This window comes from Dermochelys coriacea, chromosome 5, assembly GCF_009764565.3.
Source record: "Dermochelys coriacea isolate rDerCor1 chromosome 5, rDerCor1.pri.v4, whole genome shotgun sequence".
NCBI classification, from domain to species: Eukaryota; Metazoa; Chordata; order Testudines; family Dermochelyidae; genus Dermochelys; species Dermochelys coriacea.
In genome coordinates, this window is record NC_050072.1 from 111,688,155 (window position 1) to 111,703,154 (window position 15,000).

Consider the following 15,000-nt stretch of genomic DNA (forward strand, 5'->3'; position numbering starts at 1 on the left):
AAGGGTTATTAACTGTCATAGGGCTTGGAGATTGAAGGGTCACTTGATCCTCAAACACAACATGGCTTTAATTCACTAAACTTGAGAGGCACGGTCCTGTGAAATGCTAAGTGCTATTGGTGGAGGGCACGCAGTGCCTTGCAGGATAAGGCCCTAGGATCGTGCCAAATGCAAGCAGCACAACAATATCATATTTCTTGGTTTAATATTTTCATTACACAAAAAAAATGGGCATCATGTTATGTGTGCTCTTTACCCTTACCTGCCCACCTTTGCTGTTTATTATGGAGGCAATCAATAGGGTAAAAATATGGGAAGATACAGGATTGTTGACAAGTTGTACTTTACACACACTTAAAAGGAAATCTCAACATTTTCCAAATTAGTTCTGTCTGGTGTAGGGTTAATGCATGCAGCATCTGCCTGACCACTGACTCAACAACTTCAGATTTTAAACACACAACCCTTGTTCCACTACTGGATTTAACAGGGAATGAGAAGTAGAGGTGACAGCAATAATGGGTCAGAAGAACTACTCACTGCTAAACTGCTGCTTTACCAACTGCTTACAGTAAAACCGTCCATTAAGAGTTGCCCTTGGATTAAAGACAAGTATGTAATTTCAAAATGACATGTTTTAACTTGATATTTTGCTAAGGATGGACACTCTTACAAGCTCATAAAAAACTGAAGTGGTTTGGTGGAATACTAAGGATTAATGTATATGCCCAATGCCACTGTCTCTCCTTTGCAAAAAATGTCAGCCCGGAAATATCTGACTCAACAGGTTTATTTAGAATAGAAAGTGAGATTTTTACATGCATTGCTTTGATGCAATGAGAGCAGCTGCATTGAGTTCTCTCAGTGGTTTGCAGAACCCAAATAAAATGCTCGCTCTGTGTTTTAAAAGGTACTGTGCAAATGTGTGCCACCCACCCAGTCTGGAATAGCTTACATTTCACCATTTTCAGAAAAGATAAACATAGCCGAGAAGGAAATGATAATGTAAAAACAGCTTGGCATGTGAAATGAGGAAAAAGCACTGTAGACTATCTGGCGAGGCAAAGCACACAAATGTTATTTTGTGAAAATTAATAGCATCTAAAATGGTGTTCCCCTCCCTGCTCTCTCCCCCTTGCCCAAATTAAAGATATTTTATCTAATTCGTAGTTGAGAGGTTTCTAAAAGTGGTAAGTCACAGCTGTGTTGACATTGAACTTCTTGTACATGGCATACCAACGTCATACTGACACACTTTACAGATGCTTCGTTACAAGCAGCACCAGTCACTTGATTTGAAAATACCTGAGTTAACTGTAAAACTGTTAATCTTTGGTCTTTTCTCCAGTTAAACTCTCCTTTATAGTTTTGGAAATAAACCAACACCTTGTTATGTTTAGACTACAGATATCTGCATTCTGATTGGAATTTGACACTGACCAGTGGTTCAACTCAATGATACCCCCAGATATCACCTAGGAGCAACTAGGACCCAGTTTACCCATCATTTTAACAAGATTTTTTTCCTTTTGTTCCCACAGAAATCAATATCACAGTGACCTTCAATTTAAAATACAAAGTAATTAATTACCTATTCTGTTGAAAAATGTTAATATCTGATTTGCCTGGAGAATTTCAATTATGAGCAGACTAGTTCTTTACATGCCCCCTTTAATACAAAAGATAACACCAGAAACCTAATTCTGCACAACCTAAATGGTTTGTTTGTTTTTTAATAAAGAGATATAAATATTTGCTCTGCAAACTTACTACTGGAAACCTCTCTCTCACATGACACATCTCTTCTTCATTCAATGAAACCACAATCCTCTACATGGATAACTGTGACATCACAATTGTTATGGAAATAATGGCATTCCCATATTATATATACAGCAACTTAATCATCTAAAAGTGAACTTTTCAGTTTCAAAGATGACATTTTTAAAGTCTACTTTAGAATTAAAAGTATTAACCTGCAAAAGCCAACAATAAGAAAACTTAGCACTTTAAGAGCCAAATTAATTATCACGATATCTTTTGAGGTATGTAATTATTATCCCCATTTTACAGGTGAAAAATGGAGGTAATGAGATTAAATGACTTGTGTATGGCCATCCAGCAAGCCAGTGACTGTTTCACGTTTGGGTTTCTGTGTTTTGTTCAGACACTCAAAAATATCCCTAGCATCTAAAGCTTTAAGAATACCGTGGATAGACTGGAGCTAACCAGCAGCCACACTTACCCAACCAAGACAGGCAGGGATCATGTTTCTGAGAGCTGTATTAGAGCCAACTAACTAAAGAAGGTATATATAGCATAATTCAGCTACCAGGGTTAAAGTCCTACAAAAAAAGTCTGTATTAAACATGGTTGCAGCTATCATTGTGTGAACAGGGTCTTAAATACATTCCCTGAACTACTTACACTGATGCAGATGTTAGTGATATCTTCAATGGTGGCACCCTTAATTCAGGTCTAAATAGGAACCCTTACGCAAAACACCCTTATTTCAGGCCTAAACAGGAAAGGAATAAAAAAATCTTTTCTTTCTTTAATAACCATTCATTTATTTGGGGCCCTGTGAAATAAATCAATAAGAGTTTTGCAACTAATTTCAGTGAAACCAGCAGAGTCCCCCTTTTTGTAAAGACTATCATTGATTACATGCATGTCTTGAATTCTTAAACCTTTAAAAAAAAAAGTACGTCAAACTATGATGGGGAGAAACTCTTTCCAATAGATACTTGTAATGATTACTACTACTAATACCAAAGAAAATGTATAACAGTTAATTTTATTTCCTCATTTCTATGATGTAAATATCCAAAAGTTCAGATCACTCTGAATGAAAGAAATACCAATTTGGGGATTACACGATTAAATTGAAGATAAATAGTTCATGAATGGACTAGTTGGATTTTCTGTAGATTTGTACAGAATCTACATTAGACTGGTTAATAAGATACATTATTCATGTACTTGATTCATTAAAAAATTATTTATGAGGCTGCAGTATTATTTTAATGTGGAATTTCTGCAGAGAGAATGGGGGAGTATTGTGAGCCTAATTGAAAGGAGAAAAAAAGGGTTTACAGGATGGATAAAGAGCATGTGGGTGAGATTTAGTCAGGTAACAGTTGTGTGATAAAAATCAAACATGGGACATAATGGGATAGAAGGAAACATTTTTTGTGCAGGGAAGGATGAATCATACGTTCACAGCTGGAAGTTTTGTGGATCATTATTTAGCGAAGCAGCTGCAGCCACTGTTTCGCTACATTCCCACATCAACAACAAAATGGTGCCACAGAAGAGAAAACACATATCAGGCTCCAGCTGCTATCTGCACCCACCTCTCTTCTCCTCTCCTCCTTCCCTAATGTAACATTTGCTCGGTTTTCTTTTCACAGTTGGTGGATGTACAAAAATACATACGTTAGAGATTGCATAGACTCAAAACGCCATCTCTCTGAACACGCCTGAACTTTGGAAGAGGTAGGGGGCAGTAGAGGAGAACAATTAGGAATAGATCCTGATTTTGCAATTCCATACTATTTCCATTATTATATTTATTTAAATAATTTAAACACACACGCACACACACAAAAAGAGTACAATTTAAAAATGTCTTTGAACATTATTAAAACTGATAGCAATCAAAGGAGTAAAGTGTTTATTGCCATATTCAGATTTCTTTTAAATGGCTTCCAAATTTGCAGGTACAATATTGCACCCATAATGAATTGCAGATAAATTTATATATCTGACTTGTATTTTCGGGCTTTGGAACAAAGCAAAAAGAGGATATGGAAAAGTATGTTTCATGTAAAAGATGCATAAATGTTGCCTGCAGCTTTTATTTTTCAGGCCTCATTGTTCAAATCTATTTTAGCAGACCACCAGTTAGACAAAATATTTACTTCCACTGGATTTGAAAATATGTTTCATTACTCAAGTACATGACTAATATATAAATATACATATATATGTGCTTATATATAAATCAAGTTTTCTTCCAAAGTGAAAAAATTTGGGGAGCATTCATCAGTCAGATAAATTAAAAAAAAAAAAGCCCAGCAGACATTACAAAAATCAAATTATGATACCAAGTTTCTCTTTCTCTTTAACATAAACTAAAATTTTTAAAAGCTTGGATTTTAAAGATGACCATTATGCAAATATTCCATTATTCAAAGATAAACAAAAATACTTCAAAAGAAAAAGGAAAAAAAGTCACTTCTATAGTTCTTTTTCCTTATGTTGCATACTTCTGCTATGCCTTTACTAGGTATGAGTATCTGCCATAAGGTACCAGCAGGCATCGTGTCTGAATAAGAATTGTAGAACTGGGCCCTTAGACCAATTCTCCTCCCGCAATACTTCCTTTGATTGGAACGGGCGCATGGTTAGGGACTTTGGCCAAATCCTCTGGTGTATAAAATGGTGCAGTTCTACTTTGGAGCTGCACCATTTTACACACCAGAAAATTTGAAACACCATGTTTTTGTCTCAGGTTAGTGAAATGAATGTTTGACCATTGTCTCCCCTAAGAGAGGGGAGAGCTTAGTAAAAAGATATTCCTTTAACTAGAGAGTGTCAGGTAGTTTGATGGAGTAGGAAGTTCACAAACCACTTTTTACTGTCTTTATTTACAATGTTCTTGCCATATTCTAAGTCTGACCTTTTACTTGTCTCCTTCGGTGATTAAGCTCAGGAGGAACTAATGGGACTAGCTCCTTTAAAAGAGAGACATTTCTGCTGAAAAACAAAAGTAGCAGTTTCATTTGAATTTTAATTCCTCAAATTCCTGTAAAAACAATGACACGATTCCTCTGTAACAAAAAGTTTGGAGGATTTAATTTTGCTTGCAGTATAAATTCACACTCTTTGTCTAAGAGGTCTTACATTTGTTAACATTTCTAAGCTGCTGCTGTTTTATCTTACATCTGCCAAGTACTATTTCTATATCACAGCTCTTTTTGCTGAACTTTATTTTAAAAACCTAAAGAAGGATATACAGAAATGTTATTGGGGAGGAATGGGAAGGCTTATTTGCAAGAGAATGAATCTAACTATGTTTCCAGTTCTCTTTTGACTTTGCTGTTCAATCCTGTGATGAAAATGGACACCTTGCAAAGGAGCCTATGATATATTATGAAATTCTGCAAAATGGTTAGTTCTATTCTACATAGATTCTTTTACCTGGAAGTGTGTTAAAAATTATTTACGTGTCTTGGGTATTGGTGGAGATGGGGGGGAAGAGGAGTAGAGAGATCACTGAAATAGGAATGTCTACATGGCATGAGATAGAAAGTCAACTATACAATTACAGACATTTCTTAATACAAAGACAGTATTTATTGTGCAGCTAAACAACTCTTCACTTATATATTTTCTGGATTTCTTTTTATTAAAAAATTATATACATGAAATAAAATCAAATACTGTAGCAATGGCACCATATACGGCAAACAAACAGACAGATGATGCCATGTTGTATTTCAGTAAGAAATACAACAACCTATAAATCTATGAAAATTATGACTTTTGCATGAAGTAATATGGAGTGTTAGTCCTGAGATCCACAAACTAACACTTTATCATAATGAAAATAATCTCATCAATCTGCTCAGTCTCTCTTTTTCTGGGCTGAACACCATTGTTAAAATGGATCGTCTGATGGACAAGGAGGAGTCTATTAAAAAGAACAAGACGACTCACTATGATGAGAACATTATTCTTGTAACATGCCTACCTACATGAAGCCTAAGGTTTTGACACCCTGAGTCTGCTACTGAAACCGGCTCTCTCCCTGATGTTGATGCTCCTCTGCCTGATTTTTTGGGGGGAGGTTTTGCTATAATACAACTCAATACAAAATGCAGCCAATCTGCTATAAAGAATGTTTTTAGTCATCTACCCTTCTCAGATTAAGGTGTAGTTTGTGGAACATTATAAAGCCCCTAAGTGTCAAGGTACTTCTTTATGGAGTTTTGCACAAGGGCACGTCAAAGTTCTATGATTAACTATCTTTTCTTCTGTTCTGTTTAGAGAACATTGTACCCTGATAAACATGTAGTCAAAGAGTAAAGTGTTTTATAAATCAGATATTTAGAATCAACTATAATCTTCTTAGGCACCAAGGTTAGCCTTACGTTCAAGATATATAGTGATTAAGCAAAGGTGCTTAAAGATTTGGAGTGTTACAGAAAACTAAATAAAGCACAGTTTATTCCTGCAAAAAGAACAGAATATTAGAATCCTCACAATCTAAAGCAGCACAAATGAACAAGTTCTCATACAAGTTCTCTTTTCTTGGTTTATAAAAAAATAAACCTGAGAGTTAAGCTATTTCTTTCCCTTGCCTGATTCCCCCAAGCCCCTCCCCAACACGATTTCTAATTTAAAAGAAAAACTAATATTAGATAAAGCAACACATAATTTGACAGCCTACCAGTTAAATTCTGACAGGGTCAATAAAATGAGAGCTTGCAGGAGTCTCAGATGAGAAACACTTTCATGAATGCCCCCATTGTGTAAACTCTCTGTATATCCTGCCTGCAAATGACAGTCATATGCCACCAGCTGCAGGAGGCATTCCAGCAATGTCAACTGCTGTAGGGCATTTAATGCAGGGTAGAATGGTGGGTACATCTTTATTTATGCCTTATTAGGGCAACAACAGCCACTTCAACTAATTTTAAGTATTATGCTTTTAAAAGTCTATGATATTTATTTGGAAATCCAAGAAAATATATAATTAAAGTCTTGCTAATGGAGCCTCTCATTTTAATAGTAGTTTTATTATATAAAGCCAGCTGGAAGTAATTATTTCTTTCCATGTATAGTCTTCATTAATTTGTGATCCCCCTTTCCCCCTCCCCACCCCATCTCGAACATACACCAACATCTACTTCAGATGTTCTTATCAAATGTCTTGAATAAATTCTCTGGAGAACAAACAGCCACTTAAGCCTATCTCAATTATGTTGAAAGACCCACACCTCCTATTCAAAATATAGCAGGTACCCATTTCTGAGGATACCTTTTCCACATGCCTTCCACTTTCCCAACTATTTTAAAAGTGTCTGTCTTATAAACTGATCTTTTAGAGAGATTTATTACAACTCAAAACAACTGTCACTCAGTACATGTACTATCAATTAAGAATTCAGTCTGCACACATGATGTCAGGTTTACATTTTAAATTATTTTTTGAACAAACTCACTGATGCTCAAGTTTGTTATTTGCTGCCTATAAGGTTATGGCAAACAAATCTCTTTTTAATCAACCCTTTCATTACATTTTACCTTCTTCCTTGTTTTTAATGTTTTCACAAATTAAAATGAATGCTCATGTTTTTGATAGGCTGGGTTTTTTTTTATTTTAAATAGTAATAATAGCAACACCATACTAAAGCTAGATTCTTCCTTATACAAAGTAGAGATCAAATTGAGCTGCCTTTCAGCACCCTCCTATGATAAGCCGTGGCATCTGATCACACATTTTTATCATGCCTTCACTCACAGGCACACTTACATAGCAAAACACTGGACTTTCTGTATGTCATCACCTAAATACCTCTAGAAATGACATTTCCCCTCCCTCACCTCTTTCCCTAAAGTAATTTAGCACCAATGTTGATGTATTATTTCTATTACTTCTAAACAGCAGATTTGTATTAATTTTACATCAGAGAGCAACAGATAAATAGGGAAAGAGAGGAAAAGGATGGTGAGATTGAAATAAATCAGTTGTCTCTCATAAAGGGACATTTTACCATCTTCCTTACACAGAAGCAACAAGATCTCAAAAGCTGTCCCTCAGAAAGCAGCAATAAAACAGGAGCCGAGTCCATAAGGCCTTATGTATTGTGAATGCATGGGGTATTGGATATGCTAAAGGGAAATCAATCCTTGTAAAAAATGTGACGTTCATATCTATGAGTTTTTAATGCAGAAACAACAAAGAATTCAGAACTTTTAAAAAGCCAAAACTGGATATCATCTGGAAGACTTAATAGAGATACCAGCTTTTTGGGTGGGGGGGTCACTATTAGAGCTATGCAAAACGTGGTGATTTCAGTCGGCAGGAGTTCCTGCTAGCTTTTCCCCTCCAATTTTATATTATCACCTTTCATGATATTGCTCATTCCAAAGTTTCATTTTGAGGGTTTCTGGTTCAAATTCAAAACTTCAAAAGGAAACTGAGTGGACCCAACCAAGTTTTGCCTGGTTTCTGGTGTATATCATGTAATACTGATGTCCTTATACACAAAATCATAGATAGGCCCAGGTTCCCTCAAAAACTCAGACCTGACTAGGTTCTTTAACCGTGAACCTAGAAAAGTCCTAGGATTGTAACAAAACAGAGAGCTAGGAGATACTCACCAGGTTTCAGATTTCATTGAGAAAGCAGTGACATCTACCTTTCTAAGGTTTTTGTTTGTTTGGTGTATGTATCTGAACACCAGACAAGATTAAAAGACACAAACGCTAGAAACAAAGAGATGTTTTTCTTTTTCTACATGTGAAGGGCCCTAATTTGTGAGCCATCCACAGATTAACTTCAGGCAAGTTCAACACACAGAAGGTTTACAGGATTGGACCCCTAGTCATAACTCCCACGCAGAGGACTGAACTGCTGGCACTGGTGATTCTATTATTAAACTATACCCTGCCCTGGATGCACGATGGGGACTTAAGCGGACATCAATGGTAAGTACAGGTTTGAATGGGGGTGGCCTTTTAGATAGCGTTTTACTCTTATTAGTGTTCAGATGTTTCATTTATCATCCACACATCATTCTCATTTAAATTATATGAAGTCGGAAGTGTTTCATTCCAGAAGTGGTGTTCTCTTTAGGAAATATGCTAGAAAGTTAAGAGAGGAAATATACATATTCAGAATCGATTAATTCACTCTGTTCTCTGAAACTTTGAGAGAAATTGTCGGTCTGTGGTTAAAACAGAATTTAAATTAATAAATAACTTTATCGGCAGATTGTCTAAAATGAGCTGATCAAAATTATTGTGGGTAGGAGGAGGGGGATCATAGCTTTTTTCCCCCCCAACATCATCAGACGCAGTGGTCATCATTAAAATCCCGAGACATTTACCACGCCACTCAAATTCTACTATAAGGGGCATATCATCAATGAGTAGATGGACACATCACAGCATTTGCCTTTACTGAGGTACTTGTGGCATTCACCATATTTAAATAAGAAACACCTCAAATGCCACACTCAATTTACCTTTGGATGATGATGGTAAATTTAACTTTTAATGACCGGCACTGTGTGCATTTCCTCACTTCTCATCTTGCTTTCCCTAAACTAGCATTATCCATTTGACGAGAAAACCTTACTATCTCTGCATTCTTTTATGAACATAGAATCTTGTCCACAATCATATCATTTTCCCTTCACAACTCCAGTGCCCTAGAAGTTGCAGGTGACATCCTTTTCTCCCTTTCCACGTGTATATGGAGAGACAACAGCAATGGAGAGGGGGCGGCAGCAGCTTTTCAACAGAATGAGAATGGCATCAACAATATGTTGCTGGCAACAAAGCAACAACATGAATCAAGCAGTTCCTAGATGCCCCACCCACTGATGGAGGCTGCCTCTCTGTGGCAGAATGTTATGTGACATCTGCTACAACTTGCACCATTTCCTTTACTGTCAAAAAAGTGAAATCATATAGAAAACAAACAAACAGTCTTCAAATATGTCAAAAGGGGAAAAGAGGCAATCAGATATCACAATGGTGAGCACAGTATATGAACCTACATTGAACAGAAATAATGCAGCAGATGCCTGCCCACAGACTGGGGCATGACTATTATTTTGGATGGTATTTGTGACGAATGCCATGCAGCTGAGGATCCCATCCTGCTGCTTAGAAAAACTGTAAACAAAAGCAGAATAAAGCTCCTTATTTAATAAAGCTTCTTTTAAAAAAACAACCATTAATGTACTAGGGTTTAAAAAAAAGGTTTCAACATATATTTTGGAATGACAGCTTTCTGAATTGTAACATAACATGGCTATAGTGATTCTCTTTCTAAGGGGAAAGATCAAGAGAAAATAACAGTGGAATTCTCCCTCTCTCCACCTGTCTGTTTCATCCTTCTTTTTCTTGAGGCCATGTGATTTACCTCTTGGCTATAGTTGGAGCCCCAAGTTTGGATTTTTTTCTAAACTATGAAGAGCCATTAGACTACAAGAAAAATCCTTCTACAAAAGCAACAAGCACTAGTGCGTGAGAAAACAACTGCAAAAAGAAAGCGACACATAGCATACATGCTGAGTATTTCTAGTAAGAGAGTAAAACTCTCTAAAGCTTTTGTTTCTGATTGTAGTTTATGACGGCAGTTCTCTATCAGTGTACAGAGTGTTCCTTTGCAATCAGCACACTGTGTCACAATGACCTGGCAAACATGAATGCTTTCACTATCACTACAGTCCTTGCAATCTTGTCTTAGCTGTGACCCATTCACTTTTGCCCCAACTTCTTCGAGATGCTTTACTCAGCATCTAATTAGTTAGGGAAGAATTTTCCTTGGCTCTTAAAACTGACACAAGAGTAGGAGATTCTGCTGCTGTAAATCCCAAATTTGTCCTGTCATATATTAATCAAAACTCCATAAATCTATGCATGAATAAATAACTGCTAAAATACACACAGTATAAATTTGAAAACATTATATACAAATATGTAATGCACAATACATACAGAATATAGGCTTCCAAATATGTATTTTGTAGGTTTTGTATAGTTGTGTGTATACAAAAATTCTACAAGGTTAAACAAATATATGATGAATGGTATTCCAAGATAATCAATATAATCAAATAAAACATCTAAAACACACACATTTGCAAAAAAATATACCACTGTTATTCAACTACAGGTAAGTTAGCCTGCAAATAATAAAAACAAGAATAGAAAGAGCTCACTATTGTTGTTGTTTTAAACTGTGTATCATACATGTATCTGTTTACCTACCTACATGCATGAATATGATGGTATATGGTACACACAAGTTCAGCTTATATCACACACCGTATCTTCTAGTGTTGCTACTCTTGAGAAAAAAAACTCCCGAGGACATCATCATCATTTATTTGTTAATATAATATGAAATGCTAGAATGATGAACTATAATCTATTGATAAAAAATTACAAAATTAAAACATATATCTGAAAAAGATAATGTAACTTGAGTGACCTTTTAATGCAACAGACTAAAACTATATGCAATTCATATCAGCACAGAGATACTTATCCACCATACACAGGAGAAACTATTGTGTTAAACTTGTCTTTAAAATGATTTAAAAAAAATAAACCAAATAACTATTATGAGCAATAGTTTGTGTCACTTATAGCCAGCGTAGTATAGTTAACAGCCAATTGTGCTAGCAAGCATTGATCTCCTCAAAAAGTGTTAATAGTAAATCTATGTATGCAATTTATAGTGTGTTAATATCAAGTTAATAATCTCTGCATATATACGTAGATTAAAAAAAAATCCCTTGAGGGTTATAGTAAAATAGTCAAGCATTTTATACGTGATAAAATTGCATACATCCCTTTTAACCAGCAAATCAGAAGTACTCAAATAACAGATTATCTTCAATACATATGTAGTTAGTCATAGCCACATTTCTCTTTTTAAATACCAATTCAATAAAACAGTTTGTGTGTCTATGTCTACATTAATTTGAGAAACTGTCAGATCGCAGAGCACTAGAACAACTCACAATAGTCACTGCATATTGGAGACAATTTCACTATAATATTAATGTGTATTTCAATAATAAGTATTATTTAGCACTTTCATTGGAATAGGCAGGATTTTATGTGAGGAAAAAATTGACTCTACTATATTATATCTTGGTTTAATAGATGCTTCTATATTAATAAAAGTCATTGATTTAATGTTTAGTTTTCTTGGTCTGCTCCTCACCTATCTAGAAGTGATTTCTCTGGTGATAACTAACACATCATGCTAATGAGAGAATCTAATGTACAATAGAAAAATGTCACTACTAATAATATTTGCATGAAGTTAAATAAAGCAACTGTAAGAGAATGTCAGACAGTTGCTCCTTAATAAGATACAGTTACACAATGAAATTATGTTGTTAATTTTGTTACATCATTGAATGAATCCTAAATTACTATATAACGATGCACAGACCCGTTTATAACAATAATATACTCCTTTTCACTCTTGGGGGGGAAAACTTCAGGAAAAGGTTTCCTCTTTTTATATGAAACAGGTTGAACATTCTTCCTTTTTAATACAAAGGTAAATGTCTGGCATTTTGTGTCATTATGGGTTACAGCCATTGCTCTTATGGTCTCATTTCAGAAATGACTTAAAAGTATTTTAGAACATTACAGCCCCTATGGTAACTGGATGAAAAAAAATGACATTTCTTATTCTGACAAATGCACAAAACATTTATGAAAGCAGAAAATCCTGTTTTTTTTTTCATCAATCAAAACCAGGCCTCCTTCTCTGTTGTTAACAAGCTCTTGCCAGACTAAAATGGGCAGGGTGTGCCCTGGACTCAACCAGATGAGCCGGGAAGGGAAACCAAGGGTTTCTGGCCATTCTCGACCTGTCACTGATCAAAGTGACCCAAAGAAGAACTTTCAAAAAGTTAAGATTTATGCCCTTTGAGGTTATCAGCTATTCTTCTGTACACAGAACGGGATAATCCTTTTAAAAGAACCATACTTTTATATTGAAAAAAAGATGCATAGGCAGAACAAGTCAGTCAAATGGCCATGTTTTAAACTTCTTTTAGGTCATTTAGAAGTTGTGTTTCCCAATCTCTCCCAATTCCCCAACAAAATCTAAATTTGCTCTGGAACGTGATGTCTGATTTTCCTGTGCCAGAGCAGATTGTCACAAACAGAATCAAACTCGTTCATCAAAGAAGAAATGCAAACACAAGAACTCCTATAAGTACTGATACCTAAATCTGGATGATCAAATCTAAACACTCGGACATTTTCACAATACCCTTCCGCGTAGTGTCCTACTACAAGGTTTTGCTATAGCTGTTGAAAAAAAAAGTCCTGTATTCCTGGAGCATGCAAATATGTAGCTTTCCAAGGAATATTGCAGGTATGTTTCTAAAAATCGCTTTTGTTGTCCTGCTCTAGTCTTTGTACTAGAACCTGCTACATACTGATTTACAAAGGTGGGAGTTTGGGGGCGGGGGAGAGAAGAGGTTAAAAAAATGTGCAGAAAGCACAGTATTTTATTCAGAACATATAATACCACCTCTGCTGTTACTATGTATATCTACAAAACTTTCACCAAACATTTCATTCAAACCTACGGTAAACTTTCTCTTGCAAGTGAAGTGCATCTGATAACGAAATAAATTTTTGTTCGCAGTACAAATTATATCTCAAAGCCTAAGCATGAAAGACCTATATTTTCAGAAGATAGATGCTAAAAATTAAGTAATCTTATAATAGATGAAAAACAGATAAATGTGATACTCAAGATTTAATGTTAAAAGAGAAAAGAACATCGACACTGACACACGTTTGCAGCTGCACTTGACAGAGTTTGTGCTCAGTCTGCACAAGCTGATCTAACAAATTTAACGAATCAGAAAGATGATAAAATGTTATCCTTTAAGAAGGGGATTAATGCATTACCAATAACTCACCCCCTCTTAAAAGCCTTGGTGAAAAATATGTGTGAACTGAATGTGTTTTAGTTCATGATAAACAACAAAAACATCTTATAACAAAATTATGAACACAATGCTTGAACACACAAGTGAAGTATAGACTTTTTAAAATAAATCTGTTCAACATTACCACCTTTACAATGCTACTGTGTGTATTCCAGTGGAAGGATTCACATTGATGCAGCATCTGCCATGCATTTAGTCATATGCTACATATCTTCCCCCCCTCCACTCCATGAAGAATATAAACAGGACCATACATATGTCCAGCAATGCACAGAAGTAATTTAACATTCTCAAGCATTAGCATAATTAATACATTATCAAAAATGTAACAGCCTCGTTTACATGCCAGTTTTGCCTTGTCTATCAACTAGTTGTCTCAAATTCTTTGCATCTTCTATACTGTGATGTCCTTCATTTACTTTTGTTTTCTTCTGTTGTTAGTGTTGAATATTTTCTAAAACTCCTGAGACCACGTAGATCTAAATCTGTTTGGAATAGGTCTAATATGAAACATGCCATCTAACACTATCTATGTAGTGCAATAGCTATTCATCAATTGATCGTTATCTGGATCTGGTTATGTTAACTCTTTCGTAGCTGAAGGGGAAAGAACCTATCCTACAACCCCAAACGTTTAACCTCACTACTGAACAAAAAATACAACACATAAATTATATAACTGCTTTACATTCTATTGCTGAATACCAATAAAAACCAATGTGTGATACATCAAGTATATATGCATATACCTCATATAACCTGTGCAGCAGCAGTCATATACTTCGTGGCACATAGTACATATGAAATGTACATCTCCACTAGGAGACGAACTTTTTGCTTTCAAGAATGGGACATCAGACACAAAGAGTTGCTTATTCATCTTATGTTGATTACATTTCTATACCAGCTTACAGTATCAGCAGTAATCAGGGTCCCTCTACAGGATATATCAAAATATACCTTACTCAAATACATTCATCCTGCCTAAGCTATGTTGCTTAAACTCTCCCCTAGACAACTACTATCGATTACTATTTCCACTGTCAGGTTTTGCGTTTATCAAAAATGTTCTTTTACAACTAATATTCATGATTATTTTCTACTATAAGCTATAAAAAAGTAATGACACTACCTTCTCCCTTTTTGTACAATACAATGCTTTTTAGGTAAATAGGAGTTCATTCATCTCATTTCCTGAATTATAAATGTCTAACTAAAAAGCACACATTTAATAACTCCTCTTTTGGATAAGGAAGTACTT

The 15,000-nt window shown here is 35.4% G+C and overlaps 1 protein-coding gene across 5 annotated transcripts in view; it reads right to left on the bottom strand.

Annotated features, from left to right (window-relative positions):
• BNC2 (basonuclin 2) overlaps window positions 1-15,000 on the bottom strand; it is a 453,328-nt gene that overhangs the window by 287,753 nt on the left and 150,575 nt on the right. The window lies entirely within an intron of this gene.